The following is a 20490-nucleotide window of genomic DNA, read 5'->3' as shown; positions in this document are numbered from 1 at the left end:
GTAACTTGCCCGAGGTCACACAGCTGGGCGATCAGGGCAGGGTTTGGACCTCGGCATTCTGGCTCTCTGTTCTCGCTATGGAACTTCCTTGTTTAAAAGCTCTTCGCCGCCCGAGGCGGTCTCAGAGGCTTCCCTTTGCCCTTCCCTGCCGTGATGCTCGTACCTCGCAGGCCAGGAGGACAGTGTGAAAGGCTTGCCCGCCACTGAGACTGTCCCTTCAAGATATTCACGCGGGGACCATTGACGTGACCAGAGGCTGGGTCTGTGGACCCAGTGACCCAGGGGGATCCACCATCTCCAGAATCCCCCCCATCACCTCCCTCCCAGACCAAGCAGGGGGCCATGGCACTTCCGGTCCCGCTAACAAAGTCAGCTCGGAGTCCGAGTCCACTCGTCCTCAAAACGTCTGAGGATTTCCTTCCCCGGCGCTAGCGACCTGAGTGACGCAGGTCCCCCTCGGAGGCAGGGCCATCGCTCCCTGATAGCCTGTCCCTGGGCCTCAGACTCCCCCACCTCCCTGGGCCTCCGCCCCTCGGCCCTGACATGGGGGTGATGGTACCCACGCTCAGCAGATGCAATGAGATCACCTGAGTCAAGTGCCCACCAGGCGCCTGGCATTAGGGGGAGCTCCACACAGGGCAGGGAGGGGGAGGGGAGTCCTCAGACGGGGGGAGGGGCGGTGTCTGGGCTGTTGGGTGGGCGTGGAGGGGAATGGTCTCTTGCCAGGGGTCAGCGTGGGGAGGAGGTGTCACCCAGAGGAAAATGAGCTCTGGAGCGGCCTGGCCAGCCGCCAGCAGGGGGCCACGCTGGCACTCAGATCCCAGGGTCACTGGCACCGGATCCTACCTGCCATTCCGAGCTCCCATCCACCCATGGAGGGCTGCCTGGGACCAGACCGGGACCCCGTGCCTCCCACCAGCCCCAGGCAAAGTGGGGGAACACTTCCCCAGAGGCAGGGTGCCCCCCCACCCCCCCCACACACACAAGATGCTGGCTGGGGCTGCGGGGCCCGGCCCCTGGAGGAGAGGGCAGCTCCCCTGTGGGACCTCCCCAGAAGGGAGTCTGTGTGCCGAGGCCGCTGCCCCAGCTCTGAGGGGCTGGCTGCTGCGTCAGGATGGGGAGAGGCCTGGGCTCAGCCTGAGATGACCCCACTCACTCCTCCCTGGCCCTGTCCCCTCGTCTGTATCAGACACTCAGCCCCCCCCCCCCCCCACGAGAGCCCCGCAGTGTCTCTGGCTCTGAGGACCGAACCGAACTGTTCCCAATGTGATAAACACCAAGACAAAGTGCGGAAGAAGGGGCCTGGGATCTCAGACCCGGCACCAGGCCTGGACCACAGGTGCTCCTTCCGCTTCCCACCCCCACCCCCACCCCCGGCAGGGCAGGGGAACACCCCCCACGCTCCTGCCTGTGCCCCAGCGTTGTCGGGCAGAAATGGAATCAGGTGTGTGCATGGGTCAGCTGTAAGGTGCTCACAAGCTCAAGCAGCCTATTTGAGACGAGCGGTGTCAATCAACCGCAAAGGCAGCCGTGGGAGCAATCGCCCCGCCTGCTGCTCTGGGTCAGGTGGGGCCTCCTCACCCAGCGGAGGGCCAGCCTGCTCCGGCCTTCCAGAGCCTCCCTCTTCCTTCCACCCAGGAGGGGCTGAGCCCTCCCACCATCAGGATTTATTCCAGATCGGCTGTCCTTGCTCACACCCTCCACCTCCCTCTTCCTTAAAGCTGGAACCAGTCAGATGGAGAGACACATAGGAGAGAACCAGCCTCTGGTTTGGGGACCCGCTGATCCCCCAGCCTCCCCCTCCCCTCTTTGACTGCAAGATAAGGCCCAGGGCACAGGGAGGCAGAGCAGGTCTGAGATGCTGGAACCATGAAGAGGCCGTGGCCTGGATGGAGCCTGTTTCTCACCCACCGCTCACCCGGGGGGTTCTCGAGCCTGGCTTTTTTTTATTTATTTATTTATTTTTTTTATTGATTTTTTACAGAGAGGAAGAGAGAGGGATAGAGAGTCTGAAACATCAATCAGCTGCCTCCTGCACACCTCCTACTGGGGATGTGCCTGCAACCAAAGTACATGTCCTTGACCAGAATCGAACCTGGGGCCTTTCAGTCCACAGGCCGACGTTCTATCCACTGAGCCAAACCGGTTAGGGCTACTCCCTCCACTTTTTAACGTGTGTAGACATTCTCTCGCCATCAGAGACCCCAGTCCATTTGCACACGCACAGCCACACAATCAGTCACTCCAACACACTATCACTCATCCACTTCCAGAAACAATCTGGCAGGCTTGTCTGCACTCACATAAACACCTTCTCACACACTTCTACACAGACATGAGCCCTCACCCACACGCACACTGAGTGTGCACGCACACAGCACGCATGCCCACACACAGCACCCCCTCAGGCACTCATGCTCATGTACACACACACACACAGACACGCTCACACACACACTCATCCTTCGGCTGCCAAACCAAGCCCTCTATGCCCAGGTCTGGCCAGCTCGGGGGTGCCCCTCCAGCTCATCAAGCACCTGATCCCTTGTGCGTCCCCCAGGCCTGGTCTCCAGAAACATCCAATATTGGGAACCCTGCTTTAGCCCTTCGATTCCTGAGCTCCCATCTACCCAGTCAGCACCCACCTTTGCCTAGAATCTAGAACTGGCCAGAACCACCCAGGCCTGAGGGGCAGGAGGCTCCAGCCTGGGACCTGGGTCCTGCCTGCCCCCCGCTGTCTTGAGCCTGAGCCCCCAGCCCAGCCCGTCGCCCTCCCCCTGCAGGAGGGGCCTGGAGAGAGCACCTGGGGACACCTGTGCTCGGTGTCCTCATCGGCGAAAAGAATGTGGCCACCCCATCCCACGCCCAGGATGGCTGTCAGGAGCTCCCACATGACGAGGGAAGGGCACTGTCAGCTGGAAAACATCGTGTCCAGCCTGGGGGTTAGTCATGCCTTCCCTCTGGCCACCCTCCTCATGGCGTCCTCGGGAGCAGACCCAGGGCGGCCGCGTCAGAGCTGCAGCATCATGGGAGACTCCATCCACACAGGACCCACCCACGGCCACGGTTCGCCCCGCAAGGCCCGTCTGTCCCGGAGAGCCTGGGTCCGGGCTCAGGGCCCCTGGGCATGGCAGGGAGGGAACTGGGAGCCTCTTCTCTTTGGGATGAAACGCCTTCACCTGACTGGCAGGTCCTCTGGAGACACCGGGGCCCTGGGAGGGGTCGAATCCAGCTAGAACCCCTCTGCCTTAGGGTCAGTGTTCGAAGGATTCTCGATCCCCTATTTTCCACATCAAGCCACGAAGGGGCTCCTGCGAGGCCCCCTCTCTCCTGAGAGCGAGGACAGACATGGCTCCACCAGCCAGAGGCCACTCAGGCGGCCCGCCGGGTGGGAGGTCCGTCTGGCCCAAAAAACCAGACTCGGGGAGGGCCTCAGGGCAGTCCAGAGAGAAGTGGGAGGCACCGAGGCAGTGCCAGAGCCCAGAGCCTGGAGCCCACCAACCAGGGAGGAGGCACTAGCCAGAAGCTGGCTCAGCTGGTTGCCTGCAGACCGCCCCTGGGGCAACCTCAACTGGGAGGCTGGGGATGGGTGGAGGCCCCACGTCCAGGTTCAGGGTGGAAAAGGCACAGATGAGGGCGGCCTTCAATGCAGGGAGCGGGCAGATCACAGTCAAAGGAAGAGAGGAAGAAAAGGAGAGAGATGCCGAGGCTGGTTTGGCTCAGTGGATAGAGCAGTGTTTTTCAACCTTTTTTGGGCAAAGGCACACTTGTTTCATGAAAAAAATCACGAGGCACACCACCATTAGAAAATGTTAAAAAATTTAACTCTGCGCCTATATTGACTATATATAAAGTAATTCTCTTGAATAGGAATCAAATAAACACAAAGAAAGTATTTTATAATTACTTTATTATGAAATATTAAGTAAACAAAATAGTGAAAAATTATAAAATTCTTGTCTTGTCTGCACCTACGGCACACCAGGCAACATCTCGCGGCACACTAGTGTGCCGCGGAACAGCGGTTGAAAAACGCTGGGATAGAGCGTCCATCTGTGGACTGAATGGTCAAGGGCATGTACATTGGTTGTGGGCACATCCCCAGTAGGGGGGTGTGCAGGAGGCAGTTGGTCGATGTTTCTCATCGATGTTTCTAGCTCTATCCATATCCCTTCCTCTCTGTAAAAAAATCAATAAAATATATTTTTTAAATATTTTTTAAAAATAAAAATAGCCGAAACCGGTTTGGCTCAGTGATAAAGCGTCGGTCTGTGGACTGAAGGGTCCCAGGTTCGATTCCGGTCAAGGGCATGTACATTGGTTGCGGGCACATCCCAGGTAGGGGGTGTGCAAGGGGCAGTTGGTCGATGATTCTCTCTCATCGACGTTTCTGGCTCTCTATCCCTCTCTTCTCCTCTCTGTAAAAAATCAATAAAATATATATTTTTTAAAATAAAAATAAATAAAAATAAAAAGGAGAGAGACAGACAGGGCTTGGTAGAGAGATGGAGAGAAAATATGGCGATAAGGACAGGAAAGTCGAGTCCCCAGTCAGCCAGAGAGCAGACCAAAGAGGAGAAGGGAAAGTAATGGCAGCTGGAGAGGCAAAGGACCCGTCTGGAGCTGGTCCCTGATCCAGACAGAGCATCAGAGAGAGGTGCAGAGCCAGGGGACCAGGAACGGAGGGAGGAGAGGGGAGACAGAGAGAAAGGCTGAGCCGGTGGAGAGATAAAGGCCGGACGGAGAGCCAGCGCTGCATCCAGAGCAGGGAAGGGAGTGAGGGTGAGAGGCAGCCTGAGAGGCTCTAATTATGGGCGGGCGGCGGGTGGAAGCAGAGGGCAGCCTGTTTGAAGTCTGTGGTGAGAGGCATCAAAGGGAGAGGAGGGAGGCCAGCAGGGCGAGGGAGACAAAGGAAGGGCCACCCTCCACTCAGGCCCACCTGGACCTCCCGTACCCACCGGCCCCAGCCCCCAGCCCTCCTCCACCAGCTGCTCGGGACTGGCCAGCGGTCTGAGCCACCTCATCATGAGCCTGGGACTCAGGGTCGGTGGGGCCTGCTGCCCTCCCGCATCCTCGGGGGCATGACAGGCTGCTGGCCTCAGGGACTGCCTCGCTTGGGGACCAGCTTGGACTTCCCTCATGGTGCCTACAGCTATAACCTTCCTGTCTCCCCGAAAATGTGTCCTGGCGTCTCCCAGCCCCAGCACCAGTCTCAGTTCGCCTTTCCTCGGTTCCAGAAAACTCCCTCTGGATTCGCAACTCCCACCCAAGCAGGGGATGGCAGGCCCTTGGCTGCAAGGGGTGTCCCAGGGTGACCTCTAACCACCTCCTCCTCAGGCCAGCAAGTCAGCTGCGCCTGGATCACCACAGGGTGGCTTCTGGCTCCTGCAGAGGACTTCTCTTTGCGCCCTCCCTCTTCTGCCTGCTCCAGCCCACACCCCTCCAGGCCAGAAAGTCCTCTGGTGGTCTCGCCCAGATCCTGCCTGCGGCATCTTCTTTCAGATAAAGGCCAGCGAGCCTCCACACAACAGCCCCAGAAACGCTCACAGGTCCCTACAAGGGCCCTTCTCCCTGTTCTTGAGCTTTCTCCTTCCAGCTGCTGCTCCTCAGGCTCATTCTCCCCAGCTGGACCTGCCATTTCCGGGGGATGAGGGGAGAGGAGGTGTGGCAATGGAGCAGAGAAGCCAGGCTGACTTGAATAGGAATCCTGATTTTATGGCCTCCTAGATGGATAATGCTGGCATATTCTTTACACTTTCTGAGCCTCAGTTTCCCCATCTGTAAAATGGGTGCATGCTCCCTACCTTGAAAGGATATTGTGGAACTTCAATGTGGTCATGGATGTGAGGTGCTTGGCATCCAGCAGTCACTCAATGTTAGAGACTCCTGGAATCGTCATGGAAAGCAGTCCACGGGGGAAGGCTTTCCCCAAGAGAACGGCACAAAGAATAAACCCAGCACCTGGGAAGGGACAGAGAGATGATTCCACAGCCCACCCCAGCCCTCCCCGCATTAAGCACACTCTGTGCCTGGCATCTCACCTCCACGTGTCCTGTTACAGCTTCCCCTTGCCCCTCAAGCTTGGAGGACCAGGTCAGAGTGTTTCTGCCAGCGTCCCCGCTCTGTGGTCAGGGCAGTGGGGCTGCTGTCAGTGTGTTATATTGTCAGCACCACACCACCTGGAGGAGGCAGGCTAGTCTCTGTGACTTTGGGTCCCCCCAGCATGGACTGAGTCTCAGGGAAGCTGAAGGAACAGCGCCAGGTTCTCAGAGAGCTCAGCCCCTTTCTCTGACCCCAGGGAAGGAGTGAGCCCGCCAGAGAGCCACCGCTGCTCTGTCTGCGCTCTGTATCCGACGGGGAGGATCCCGTGCCGCCCAGCATGGAGGAAGGTGACGGCAGGCTTGGGAGATCAGAGATGGACGCCCAGGATGTCCACATACTCTGACCTCAGACCTCACAGGAGTGAGCCAAACCCACCTTCGAATGTGACATAAACCAGGTTGCAACCAGGCAGTGTCTTCTACATGTTTCCATAACATGGTCTCTCTCCATCAACCCAGAAAACAGAGAATGGACCCAAACCATTCCTTTCTAAAGGCTCCTCCAGTCTCCCAAATCTCTGCCACAAACCCACCGACACACCTATTCACCACTCTCCCATCCATCTCCACCCTTCCACTCATCCTGCTAGCCTTCCTTCCTTCCACCTGGCCATCCTTCCCTGCCTCCAGCCAGCCAGCCAGCATCTACAACCACCTTACAGTGTATCCATTCAACCACTCACGCATATATCCGTTTACCTAAATACCCACCCCGTCCATTCACCCACCCATCCAAGCGCTACCCACTCACCTACCCACATGTCCTCCTGCTCACTTACCCATCTACTACCAACCCACACACATATGCATCCTCCACCCACTCACCCGGGCCTTCTCCCTCTGCTCCGTACGTATGCACCCCCTCAAATCCACATGACCGTGTCCATGTCCATGTCCATGGAGTGACCTCCATGCAGCAGCCAGGCCCCTGCCCACACATCCATGGGAGGGATGGGGCTGGTGCTTCCCTGCCTCCACCAAAGACTGAACCGAAGGAGACAGGCCCCTCTACACCTACAGGATAGCGTTTTGCTGGGAAAGATTAGAATGGAGGGATCTGCAAGAACAAAGCAGACGCTAACCCATTTGGCAGGAAGAGAAGGGAGTTCCCACACATAACCCCCAAAGCACAGCATGGACTGCAGGAACTGTCTGCGGAATGGGGCCCTGGTTGCTTAAGGATGGGGTGTGACTCAGGGAGGGGCCAGGTCATCTCACCCAGCTCCCACTGGCCTGTCTCCATTCCAGAGTTTCCCAAGTCGGCAGACTCCTCAGGGGTGGCAGGGATGGGTGCCGAGTGGGTAGGGGCCCAGCCAAGGGAATGATGAGGGGTTCACATACACAGTAGTGTCCAAAGAGACCCCTCGGCAGGAGCAGGCCTTGTTTGCTGTGGCCAGTGGCTGGGTGCCTGGCTGCACATTCACATGCCCTGTCACACCCAGAGTCACACACACACACACACAGAGTACCATCCTGGACCCATTACTCGCCAGCTGTGTGACTTTGGGGAACCTCTCAGAGACCCGGTCTGAGCACCTCTGGAACAGGAGAAGGAGCTATGCTGAGAAAACCCAATGAGCATAAACATGAAAGAACTGAGAGAACCATGTCTAGTTTTGCCCAAGACAAAGAAAGCACGAATCTCAAAGCCTCTGAGTCCTGAGGTGGCGACGCTCACCGTCTGAGTCTCACTCCCTGACGGAAGCAAAGCCCCAGGCGGCTCTGCAGAAACACAACCAACAGCCCAGACCCAAGGCCATCCCCAAGTCCCCTCTGACCCCACGCTGAGACCACAGCCTCCCGCTCCCGGCTGGGCTGAGCCCTCCCCACAGGGGAGCCGCTCCCTCCCGCCTGCTCTCCGTGCTCCCGGGCCTGACTGGTCCTCCCCCAGGAGGGCAAAGGGAAGGAATGGACGGTCAGGGCTGCTGTCATCGGTGTGGGAGGAGGGCAAGGGCCAGGAATGAAATATCCAAAGACAGGGGTGCCACAAAGATGCCAGCCTGCCAAGCACATGCTGGAGGGCCGGGGGGGGGGGGGCCTGGCCAGCAGTGGAAGGTGTGTGTCTGAAAGGTGTGGGTCCCAGGACCCACTTTTCAACGGGCTGCATCTCTGCCTCCACCACGGTGCTGGAGGCAACACACACACACACACACACACACACACACAGGGAGGGGGGCCTGGACAGGCTGTGATGAGGGCACCAACTCTGAGCTGGGCGGTGCTGGTGCCAGCCGGGTGGGCTGGCAAGAGGTGGGGAGAGGGAGGTGCGGGCGGCTAATCCCCCCAGCGTCTCCCAGACGCCCGCAGAGACCAGGGTGAGCTCTTTGTCTGCGCGGAGACGACAGAGGGGCGGCGGGCGGGCGGCGGGCTCCTCCTCCTCTCCCTGCCGCCAGCCCGGGACAGGTAGAAGCCTGCCGCCTGTGGGGATGGTCGGAGGGAGTGGGGCTGAGAGGATTAGGGGAGAGACAGGCGCTTACAACGGGTAGGGCTCCCTCCCTCAGTCTCAGAGGGCCTGTGGCTTTGGGGTGGGGGGTCCCCGGAAGGGCAAAGGGGCACGACCCTCAGCGGGAGCAGGCCTTGTCTGCAGGGGCGGGGGGCGGGGAGCCCAGCTGCAGTCACATGCCCCGTCACTCCCAGAATCACACACACACACACACACACACACACACACAGCCAGAGCCCCAGCCGTGCAGCCACGCGTGTTTCCTCGCAGCCGCACACACAGGCCACGTCCAGGCGGACAGTCACGCCGCCCTGCGAGCTCACAGCTGTGCTGTCTGAACCAGCTCTGGGCCCTCAGCTACCCCCACCCTCACAGGCTGCCCCCAAAACAGCATGCTGGGGCCACTCGCTGCCCCAGGCCCCCACCACGGAGCAATGCCAAGGTCACCGTGGGCCATCTCACACCTCATTCCATCAGAATCCCGCCACGCAGCCATGCCACAGCAGGTCCCGGCCCCGGCCCCGTCTCACAGCACCCAGTGGGTGCCCCCTGCCCAGCAGCTCAAGGCGCAGGCGCACCCCTCAGCACCACACGGGAGCCTCTCTGCGCCTGTTTCTTTTTCGCTTGTGTGATCTGCCCCCCGACCCTCCCACCTTCTCCAACACCAATGCCCACGCATGTCAGTCTCCTTACAGAGAACAGAAAGCTCACCCTTGCTTCCTTAGAACCCTGCCCCCGCCTGCCCCTCATGATTGAGAGCAGGTCCCCAGACTCCCAGGCCAGGGCCAAGCGCCAGGAACAGCCCCCATGCCACGGGCACGCTGCACCTGGGCCGAGCCTGGGCAGGAGGCCGCAGACAGAGGTCGCCCCCAGCCTGCCCTCCCATACCTGCAGGAGCCCTCAAGCCCACAGAGGCTGCCAGCCCTCGGTTGCCCTGGCTGGCATCACCGCTCCCCGCCCCCGCCCCCGGCCATAGAGATGGGCAGGGTCACCTCTGCCCCTTCTCCTCCCTGACCCCGTTCCCTGCCCCGAAGCCCGTCTGCCCTGCAGCCCCGGAGCCCGGCGTTGGCAAGCTGAGTCCCCCTGTGGCCAGCGCCTCCGAGGATGAAAGACCTCTGGCTCCTCCAGAAACCAGGGCTAAATATACCCCTCATCGGCTTTCTTGTGCCTAACGAGAACCAGCTGGGCCCGACCCACCCTTCCGCCTGCAGGACAGGCTGCGGGCCGTCAGACGATGGACAGACCATCCGTCCGTGGGCAGCTGCCCGGGAGCCCTGCCCGCGGAGTGGAGCCTGGGCGTCGATGGAGAAGAGAGCGTGTCGCTCAGCACCCCCTCCCCGACCTCCCCGAGGCTCCCCGAAGCAGACCGGTGAGAGCAAGCCTGGCTCGTGAGGAGCCTCAGTTTTTCCATCTGCAAAATAGGGATGACACAGCACTGACGTCATAGTGCTACTGTGCCCGGTACGTGCATTAGCACGGGTCCAGTGCTGACGGTGCCTGGCACACAGGGAGCACCCAATGCATGCGGTCGTTACTATAAAGATTCGGGACACTCTTCCCAGGGGGCCGCGCTGCCCTGAAGGTGCCGGGGTTGCACCATCTTGAACACACAGAGATACAGGCTCCGGGCTAGCCAGCCACCTCAGGTCAGCAGGGCTGGGGGCGCGGGGCAGAGGGACGGGCCAGTGTGAGGCAGATCAGTGAGGGGCACAGGGAGGGGTCAGAGGAGCCCAGGCACGGCCCCCACGGGCCGGCCCGAGGCCCGGCCACGTCCCGGCTCCCCTCCCCCGCCAGGGCTCCGCCCCAGGCTGTGGTCTGCGCTGTGGCTGCAGCTCCCACGCTGGGCCCAGTTTAGCGGCTCCAGCCCGCGGCCCCAGCACAGCCCACTCTCCGGCCCCGTCCAGAGGCCTGAAATAGGAAGGAAGAGGGGCCTAAAAATAGCCCTAATTACAGAGGGGCCCCAGGGGGTGGGGGGCGGCGGCTCCTCTCTGGCTCCTGGGCACTGCCACAGCCGGCTCAGGATCCTGCTCAGGCCCTGGGGAAGGGACCCCACCCTGGGGCTCCTGTCCCAGCCCGCAGCAGGCCTCCCAGGGGGACAGAGAGTGAGGGGGTGGGATGGGGTGGGGGGGTGGGGGTCAGAGCTTAGCCCAAGTGGATCCCCTCCTCTGCCTCCAGGGCTGAAACCGCCCACCCTCTCTGCTCCCCGTTCCTGAGGGTCACTGAGCAGCTCCTGGCCTGAGAGCACCCAGAGCGGGCATTGCCCTGGCTCAGCCTGCCTTCCCTCAGTCCTAGCTCCTGCCCTGCCCCCCCTCCCCCCAGGAAGCCTGCCTTGACCACCTCCACCTAGCTCTGGCCCAACACCAGCCAGGACTCCTGGCACCTCTATCTCCCCCATTCATTTGGCTCCTGGGGGACCCCCCTCCCCCTGGGGTTGTGTTTACCCATCAGCCTGGGGGCTCCCAAAGGGGCCGCCTTCTCTATGTTTCAGAGGAGACAGAACATGGAGATGCACAGAGAGGCCCAAGGGGGGGAGGGAACCCGGTCCCACCTGGGGCAAGTGACTGCTCTCTGGGCTTCCGGCTCCTCCTGGGTGGAGTGGGATGCTAACCAGGAGGAAGTGCTGTCCTGTGTCTGAACGCCCTGGTCGGGATGTTCCTCTCAGGAGAGACGAGAGCATCGCAGGGAGCTGGGCGCTCCTGGCCCCCTCCCTGGCCCTGCCCATATTTTGCTACTTGTTTTCCTCTATGTTTAAACTCACAGGAAGGCGTTGGACAGGGTGTGGGTGTTGTGAGGGTTAAAGGTGATTAATCATCCAGGGCTTTTGGGGAGGGTATCTGGGCATGGAGGGACACGTGAGGCACTGGTGCCACCTGGTGGCTACAAATAGCAATGCTGGCCACCTTGTTGGGAGGGAGGGAAAGCTGGGAGAGGGGTGTAAAAGGGAAGGAGGGAGAAAGAGAAAGGCATAAGGGAGAGAGGAGGGGAGAAGGGAGTGCGGTAGGAGAGAGGGGGTCATGGGCCTCCAGCAAGAGGGGGGGATGCTGAAGATGGGGTCCTCTCATGTGTTGCCGAGGACCAGGGAGGCTGGCACACACCCCAAGACACTGGACGACAGCCTTTCAGAGACTCCCAGAGGCCACAGAGGCCCCTTAGAGCACGGCTCTGAGCTGTGAGGCCTGAAGGCCAGGAGGCCGAGATCCAACAGGTCAAACCCGGTGTTACCCCATAGGGACACCCCGGCCCTCAGGCCCAGCCTTTGACTGTTGGCCCCAGCTCCAGGGATGGGGTGAAGGGGTCCCCGCGAACCGTGGCCAGCTTGGCCCCCTACCCTGTTTCCCTGAAAATAAGACAGTGTCTTATATTAATTTTTGCTCCCAAAGATGCGCTAGGTCTTATTTTCAGGGGATGTCTTATTTTTCCATGAAGAAGAATACGGTACACATTTATTGTTAAATGAAAATAAAGGAAATTTATTACCTGTATACGGTACGGTAGTACGGTAGTTGTCAACACAAACCAGACAAACTGTGAATCCTACAGTATCAAGAATTTACTCATTTATTCAATGACAATCATGTCATCCTCTTCTGGAACATCATCATAACAATCCAATTCCTGAATTTCCTGGTGAATTTCTTGTGACTCCATTTCTTTCAGAATCAGTGGACCAAATCTCTCATGGTTAGCCTGGGGGGGGCGCCTTATTTTCGGGGGGGATGCCTTATATTTCACTCAGAAGGAAACCTGTAAGTAGGTCTTATTTTCGGAGGATGTCTTATTCCCGAGGACCTGCGGGAAGACAAACACAGGTCTGCCTCCATCGCCCACAGCACACACCTGGCAAGCGCCCTCCGTGGTGGCCACCGTGGTAGGCAGCCACGCGATGCAGATGGTTTGGGCCAGGGAGGTGGCGTACCGGGCCCCCCCACCTCACCCGCTCCCCTGCTTCCTCGCAGGGGCGGGAGGCAGAGGGTGAGCTTGTTTACCACTTCTGCTCCGGGCAGCGGGGATGAGCTCAGACTGGCCCATCGCCCTCCGCGGGCAGGGCCGGGCCTGAGTCATAGGGGTCAAATGACTGCGGAGGCTGAATGGCTCCCGTCCTGCAGCCCCCGGGAGCTGCCGGACACCCCGCCCTCCCCCTCCTGCCCCCCGGGGTGGCTGCCCTTCCGAAGCAGTCAGGCAGACCGGGAGAGGGGAGGGTCCCCAGGTCCGGCCGCTGCTGGCCCCCGCCCCTGACCAGAGGACAGCAGGGCAGATGCTCACCCCTCCGTCTCTGCCCAGCCAGACCCCCTCCCCTGACCACCCAGCCAGGCGCATTCCCTGCCCCTGGAGCATCCCCGTTCAGGCCGACACCCTCCCAGCAGGCCAAGCACTTCGCCAGTCACATGCAAGGCCCCACATGCATCTTAGAAATAAATGAAATGTTAAAAAACAACAACAACAACAACAACAAAAACGGCCGAAACCGGTTTGGCTCAGTGGATAGAGCGTCAGCCTGTGAACTGAAAGGTTCTGGGTTTGATTCCGGTCAAGGGCATGTACCTTGATTGCAGGCACATCCCCAGTAGGGGGTGTGCAAGAGGCAGCTGATCGATGATTCTCTCTCATCGATGTTTCTAACTCTCTATTCTTCTCTTTTCCTCTCTGTAAAAAAATCAATAAAATACATATTTTTAAAATTTAAAAAAAATTGTTGCATTGGAAGATCATGCTACTTCCCCCAGAACCTCTGTCTGCTCCTCTGTAAAAGGAGGCAGGGATCCATGTTCTTCTGGGCACTTCCCAATGACCTCTGCCCTCGGCCCACGGTACCTGTGCCTGGGCTGCAGCTGGTGGAGCTAAGGGAACCCCTGGCTCTGTGTCCCAACAGACCTACGGGCCTCGGGATTCTCTGCCAATCAGGAGACCCACACCCTGACCCCTAGGGCAACTGGGTAGGACACATGGCAGTCATTCCACATTTGTGGTGTGTTTTCATCTTTTAAGTCTCTGCTAGTACGGTGGGACATTGGAATTGAAAGTCAATTCTTAATGAATTCAAATGCCCCCCCCCCACACCCCTTTTCCTAGTATTTGAGCTTTGCCAAAGTGGCAGCTCCCGTGGGACCCCTGCATCCCCCACAAGCCCCAGCTCACAGGGGTCCCCTCCTCTGCTGCCCCAGAGCCCCTTCCAGTGGTGCATGGGGAGATTTAGCCATCCACCGCTGGCTGGGTCTGGACTGTTAGCCTTGTCTCTCAACGGGACCCCTGGCTCCCTTGCCAAGATTGGAGTCCTTCACTCTTTTAAAAAAAATACATAATATGGTTGGGGTTTTTGTTTGTTTGTTTATTTGTTTATTTGTTTATTTTTATTTCAGTGAGGAAGTGAGAGGGAGAGAGAGAGAAACATCAATGATGAGAGAGAATCATTGACCGGCTGCGACCTGCATGCCCCACACTGGGGATTGAGCCCGCCATCCAGGCATGTGCCCTAACTTGGAATCGAACTGTGACCTCCTGGTTCATAGGTTGACGCTCAACCACTGAGCCACACCAGCTGGGCTGGAGCCCTTCATTCTTGACACCCTCTCCCCTCCCAGTTCTCAACTCCACACAGCCAGGTGTGGCACAGGCCTGCACACACAGGCGGGTTTGGTCCAGGTCCGTCCTGACTGGCACTGGAAAGGCCAGTCCCCCAAGTGGCCATCTCTGTCCCCATCTGTAGAAAAAAAGGGGTTGGAAAAGATGACCCCCCGAGAGCCCTCTGAACCCGAAACCCGGATTTCACAACTTAACAACAGACACATCTGCTTTTATTGCAAAGCAGAGTGAGACCTGGGGAAAGAGAAAGGGCGAGAGCTCCCTCCCCTGAACACCACCCTCCCGGCCCCAAGCTGGCACTGGCTCGTTCCCATTGCTCCTTTGGCACTGCCCACTTCCTCCCGGCCACCCCCTGGCTTCACTGATCCCTCCCCCTCCCCCCACCGCCTGCCACCCCCCCTCCCTGCCCCCCTGCAGCCTCCTGCTTCAAGCCCTGACAGTGCCCAGCCCTCCCCCATCCGCTCCTCTGATCTCCAGCCCTGGCAGCCCCTCTCCCCAGCTTGGCACCGCATCTTTCAGCCCGCTTTCTGTCTGCCAAGCCCGGGCATCGCCCACTCTCCTTGCCCGGGCACTGGGGTTTGGCTTTTGCCTCCTCTAACCTTCAAGCCTCAACACTGTCCTCGCCCACCTGCCCTGTGGGTGCCAGAGACTCACTGACTCCTGTCAGTCAGCACGGCCATCTTCCCGCCTCAGGGCCCCTCGGCACTTCCGGCTGTGCTGATGGCGAGGCCACCGGCCCCCCTTTGGGACCTGACTCCACTTACTCCTGGTGAGACCCCTGATGCTCCCTCATGGGTCCAGGGGCCCTGGGGGTACAGATCACAGTGGGAAGTCCCCAGGAGGACCACCGGCTGATAATGGGGTTCAGGGCTCTCTTGTCAGAACTCTGGGCAGGAAAACTGAAAGCAGATCCTCTGCTGTGGGCCGGAAACACGGGTGGTGCCTCCTCCCCCAGGGCAACTGGCTTCTGCCCCGGCCCCTCCTGCACCGCGGGACCGGCTGCCTCCTTTCGTACTGTTGACCCTTCTCTTTCTGAAAACGCCTCTGCGTTGGGGGACATCTGTCAAATATATTTTTGTTTTTATTTTTATTTTTAAGGTTTTGCTAAGATCAGTGCCAAACAAAATAAATAGATAAAAATGAATAACGTTTCTCTTGATCATGAAAAACAAAACAAAACCCTCTGTCGCATGGTTTTTGGTTTGTTTTTTTTTTGTTGTTGTTGTTTATATATTTTATTGATTTTTTACAGAGAGGGAGGGAGAGTTAGAGACATCGATGAGAGAGAAACATCGATTAGCTGGCTCCTGCACACCCCCTCCTGGGGATGTGCCCACAACCAAGGTCCATGCCCTTGACAGGAATCGAACCTGGGACCCGGTTAGGCCATGGTTTGTCCTATTTCTCTTCTAGTCTTTTATTTTATTTTTTTTTTCCAAAATGTATTAATTATCTCAGGTATATAGAAATGCATAGGTAATACTGTAGTTCAGCAAACCCGAATCCTCACTTCCCAGCTAAGAAGCAGGTTTTCACAGAGGAAACTGAAGTGGCCTGCGCCCTCCCCCCACAGGTAAGCTCTCTCCTGAATTTATCACTTATTCCTGTGAGTATTTTACCTGTTCACTACATGTATATGCATCCGTCTGTAATATCGATTTTTTAAATGTTTTTTTTTTCATTCTTCATAGAATCACACAATAGGTGTCCTGCTGCCACTTGCCTTTTTTTGCTCAACATTTTGTGAGTTTTAATCCTTGATGCATGGACTCTCGTTCCTTCCTTTTCACAGCTGTGCAGCATTCCACTGTCACAATTGAGTTAGCCAACCTCTTGTTAATGGTAATGGACCTTCAGATGACTTCTTATCTTATTTTAAATTGTGAGAGCGTACATGCACATATTCTCATTGAAAATATTCAAATAATATGGGACATCGAATGGATCAGTGGTCGGCACACTGAGGCTCGAGAGCCACATGCGGCTCTTTGGCCCCCTGAGTGTGGCTCTCCCACAAAATACCACGGCCTGGGCGAGTCTATTTTGAAGAAGTGGCATTAGAAGAAGTTTAAGTTTAAAAAATGTGGCTCTCAAGAGAAATTTCAATCGTTGTACTGTTGACATTTGGCTCTGTGGACTGATGAGTTTGCCGACCACTGGAATAGATGATGGAACCCTGCCTCTACCTACCGACCATCTCAGAAGTAGCCACTGCCGCCCACCCGTGTGTGTTCTGCCCGTACTGCTCCCAGTCTCCACAATAGACGTGTTTGTCCGTATATGTGTGTATCGTTACAAGCATCTCCCTCAGGGATGTCTACACTTGGTCCCCTCTCCTGGGCACCCATACTTCTAACTTCTTTTCAGTCGCTCTCACCCCGCCCTCTTGTCCATCACCTGCCTCTTCAATATCCAGGCTGCTCAGATCTTCGGCTTAAACCTTTTTATCCTCAATTTCCCTGGGATAGCTGGGTCTCCCCTCACGTCATCATCCCAGCCCACTGACCTCCTTAAAGCTCTACGACCTTGACCCTGAGCTTCAAGCACCTCCCTGTCCACCCCTTGGATGGTAAGACCTTCAAACTGTCAGACTGTCCACATTGGCCCCTCACCAGCTCTTCCTTGCCTTCCCAGAGCCTCCCTCTCTCCATCCCTCCAGCTCACAGGCCTGCTGACACCCTCTTCCCACCAGCCCCGGCCTGCCATGTCACCTCCAGACTACCACTATCACCTCCTAAAAGGCTCCCCTGTCTCCAGCGCCTCCCCACCATCACCTTGTTGAGGGGAAGAGGGTTTGGGAACCATTGAAGGGGGAAATCCCCCATGACTCCCTTGTTCTAAAACCTCCAGGGATTCCCCAGTGTCTGTTGGATAAAACCCGCACCCACCAACCTGGCCTCCTCCCTCCCCAGGTCCCAGCAGCCTGCACAGGGCCTCACTGAACCCAGCCTTCCTCTGGGAGCTCCGTCAGCTCCAGGGCCCCAGACAGTGGTCAGGGACAGGGGGACAGGAGTTCATCCTGAGCCTCACGCCCAGCCCAGCCGGCTCAGCGGGCCCAGCGACCCAACCCATGGGAGCTGTCTCTGCCTGGCTGGCTCCGGACTCCTCCCGACTCGAGAGACAAACTGTTCTGCAGACGGTGGGGTCTGGAAGCTCCACTCGGTAGACAGAGGACAGTGCATTCCAATTATACTTCAATTAGCAGCTCACTCTTCTCCCACACGCCGGCCAGAAAAGGCAGGTTTTCGTCCGGAGCGTCTCCCGCACTAATGGACGGGGTCAGACTCCGGGTGCCTTGATGGCACACAGACCCTGCGAGAAGCAAGCACTCCGGAGAGAAACTTCTTCCCCTCCACATTTCGGGAAGGGGCAGGACCAGGGCCCACATTCCCCAGCAAGAGGGGCTCCACAGGTCTTCCTTGGCCCTCAGGCCTGAAGCTCCTGAACCCTACCTCTGAGGTTCCCCCACGCTGAGCCCTGTCTAAGAGACTTGGCCGCAGGGAGCTCCTAGTCTGATGGAGAGACCATTTCATCTCCTTGGGAAACACTGGGCCGATGGCAACGTATCAAGGAAGGCCTAAAATGATTTTCCTTCATCGGGGCTTTCCTGTGAAATATGGATGAGTGTTACTGTTTAACTAAACAGCAATAACAATTGCTAGCATCTATTAAGAGCCTACAATGTGCTAGGTGCTGCCCTAAGTCCTTTTATGCATTATCTCGACAGTCCGTAAACGTCTCAGCGCCCTTTTGAAGTGAAGCTATTATAACCCCTGTCTTCTGGATGAGGTAAGTGAAGTTCAGAAAGCCTGAGGTCACACAGATGGCACGGGGTGGGCTCAGAACTTAAACCCAGGGTCTTACTTTCGGAGAGCGGCTCCAGGTGGCTGCGTGGTACCAGCTGCGGGAGGTGCAGCAAGTAAACAAAGCTTGGTCAGGTGCATGTCATTGAGTAGATTCGAAACCCAGGAGAACATTGTAACCAGGCCCTTAACTTTGCACCATGGAAACTGGCTTATAAAATAAAGACTCGGCTTGAAGGCCGTGACTCTGTCTCTCCGTCAGAGTCCCCCCCCTAGACCCAGCCTTATTCTCTTGTCTGTCTTTTCTTAATCCTTCACCGCCCCCTCTCAGGCTCACCGAACCTGGCTGTGCTGGTGAGGCACACGTACTCTTGGCCACTATGCTCTGCTTCATTTCTGTTGACTTAAATCCTTCTTGTGGACAAATACCCCCAACTGTGCACGTTTAGTCTTTCCCTACAGAGCCTAATTGCAAAAAAAAAAAAAAAAAAAAAAGGGCGGTGCGGGTGGGTCCAGGGCCATATGGAGAAAGGTGATGGAGAAGGGAGACAGGGTGAGGAGCGCCCAGGGCCCTTTGATGGTGGGGGAGGTGCCTGATGACAAAGGCAAGGTCAGGGACTGTTTTGAATCATTCTCAGGACAGAGAGTTTCTTTCTGAAACGGGTTGATTCCTTCAGACCCTCCCAGAGATGGTCCAGGCATAACTGAGGTGCTAGGAATCCCAAAAGCAAGGCCCAGTCATCTGCCCACACAATGTCTGGGCACAGCGGGCAACCGCTCCGAGCGCTCCCTCCGCGCCCTGGGTGCAGAGACCCACTTCCCCAATTCAGAGGTTCTGTCCAGGACAAGTGTCGGAAGTGTCCCCGCCAATGCAAACGTGGGTAAAGGTCGGATTCTTTGTTTCTCCCCAAATGCCCTGCGCGCACTCCCCACCCCTTGTTAGCACCGTTCCGGTGCTTGTCTGTTCCTTTCATCTCTGTTCTCCCATGATGTCAAGTGCTCAGGAAATCCAGAATCCCTGAATAAATGCATGGATATAACCTCAGAGATGGGGGAGCAGTCTTAGCCATGGCAGCTGGAAGGGTCTAAGCACAGGGGGCAAAGGCTATTGTGCCACTCACTCACCCCAGGCCACTTTTATCCCTCCCTCCCTCTAGGGGGGCCCGCCCCCAAAAGCCTACCCACCTACCAACCCCTTCCACCCGGCGTCCTGATGGCCCAGCCCCTCCCGCCCCTCTATATCCAAGGAACTAGCGGTCAAGTCCACCCCCGGGCTCCAGCCCCGCCTGGGTCCGCCAACTCCGAGTTTTAGGAGGAGAGCCAGGCTCAGGAGCGCCCGCGTGGGGGCGCTGGAAGGGCGCGGGAGGAGCGAGGCGGGGCCCTGCAGCGCCCTCTGGGTGGTGGAGCCCAGAAGGCCGGCCAGACAGCTGCTCCGTCCCCTCAAGGGTCTCCACCCCGCAGCCGCGGCCCCGCACCGGCGCCCCGCCCTCCTGCGCCCCCTTCCGGCCCCCTAGTTTCTTCCTCCGGCCCCGCCACGCCCCTCTCGCTCCCCTGGGCGTTTCTCCAGGTGAAAGACCACCCGGCGGGAGGCAGATGGGTTCGCATCCCAACGCGGCCGCTTCATCCGAGGCGCGCGCCCTCCCCACGCGGCCGGGGAAATGGGCCGCGCATCCCACCTCCTCGGGGCAGAGTGGGCGCTCGGGAAAGGCCAGCTTCCTGCCCTCCTCTCTGTTCTCTCCCCGCTTTTTTTGTTTTTTTGTTTTTTGCTTTGTTTTTAAAGATCCTTTCCTCCTGCGCCCCTTCTCCTCCCGGCTCCGCAGCCGTAGCCAAACCACAGCCTGGAGCTACCCAGAGGGCCCACCCCGCGCCCGGGGCGCCCGCCACGGCCCCACCCGGCCCACCCCGCCCCGCGGGCAGACCAGCGCCTCCCGGGCGCACCCGCCCCGAAGGACCAGCCCCCCGGGGCCTCCTCACCCCCTCCCGCGCCCGCCAGCACCCAGCTCAGGGCCACCCCCTCCCTGGCCGCGTGGACAGAGAGAGGCGGGGCGCGCCGGCCAGGGCCATGCCCGGGTGGCCGAGGGCACCGGGCGGGGCGGCGGGCTCCCATGCCAAGGCCGCGAACGCCAGCCGACCGCAGCCCCGGACAGCGCTGCAAATAGCTGCGGTTTCCATCCCGGACCTCGCGTCCCTGCCGGCCTTCCGGATCTTTGGGATTTTCTCTCCCTTCTTCCCGCCTCCCTTTTTCCTCTGCCCAAGGCCCCCGCCACCTCCCCGCCGGGCACCTACCACATCCTGTCCCCACGCAGGATGGCTCCTTCGCTGGCGGGTCCAGGAAGCCGGTTCTGAGTCCCAGGGTTCCAGGGGTCAAATAATCACCAACATGCAGTTAGGATTGATGGAGCGCATGCCCTGTGCCCTGTGCCCTGTGCCCTGTGCTGAGCGATTTACGGGTGAGAATTCATGAAATCGTGACCACCACCCAAGGAAGGGTGGCCCCAATTTGCAAATGGAGAAACAGGCTCCGAGATACTCCTCGGGTGCCAAGGTCACCCTCTTTGGACAC

This window comes from Pipistrellus hanaki (assembly GCF_964339955.1).
Source record: "Pipistrellus hanaki genome assembly, chromosome: 16".
In the NCBI taxonomy this organism is placed as follows: Eukaryota; Metazoa; Chordata; class Mammalia; order Chiroptera; family Vespertilionidae; genus Pipistrellus; species Pipistrellus hanaki.
Note: the sequence above shows the minus strand (reverse complement) of the source record.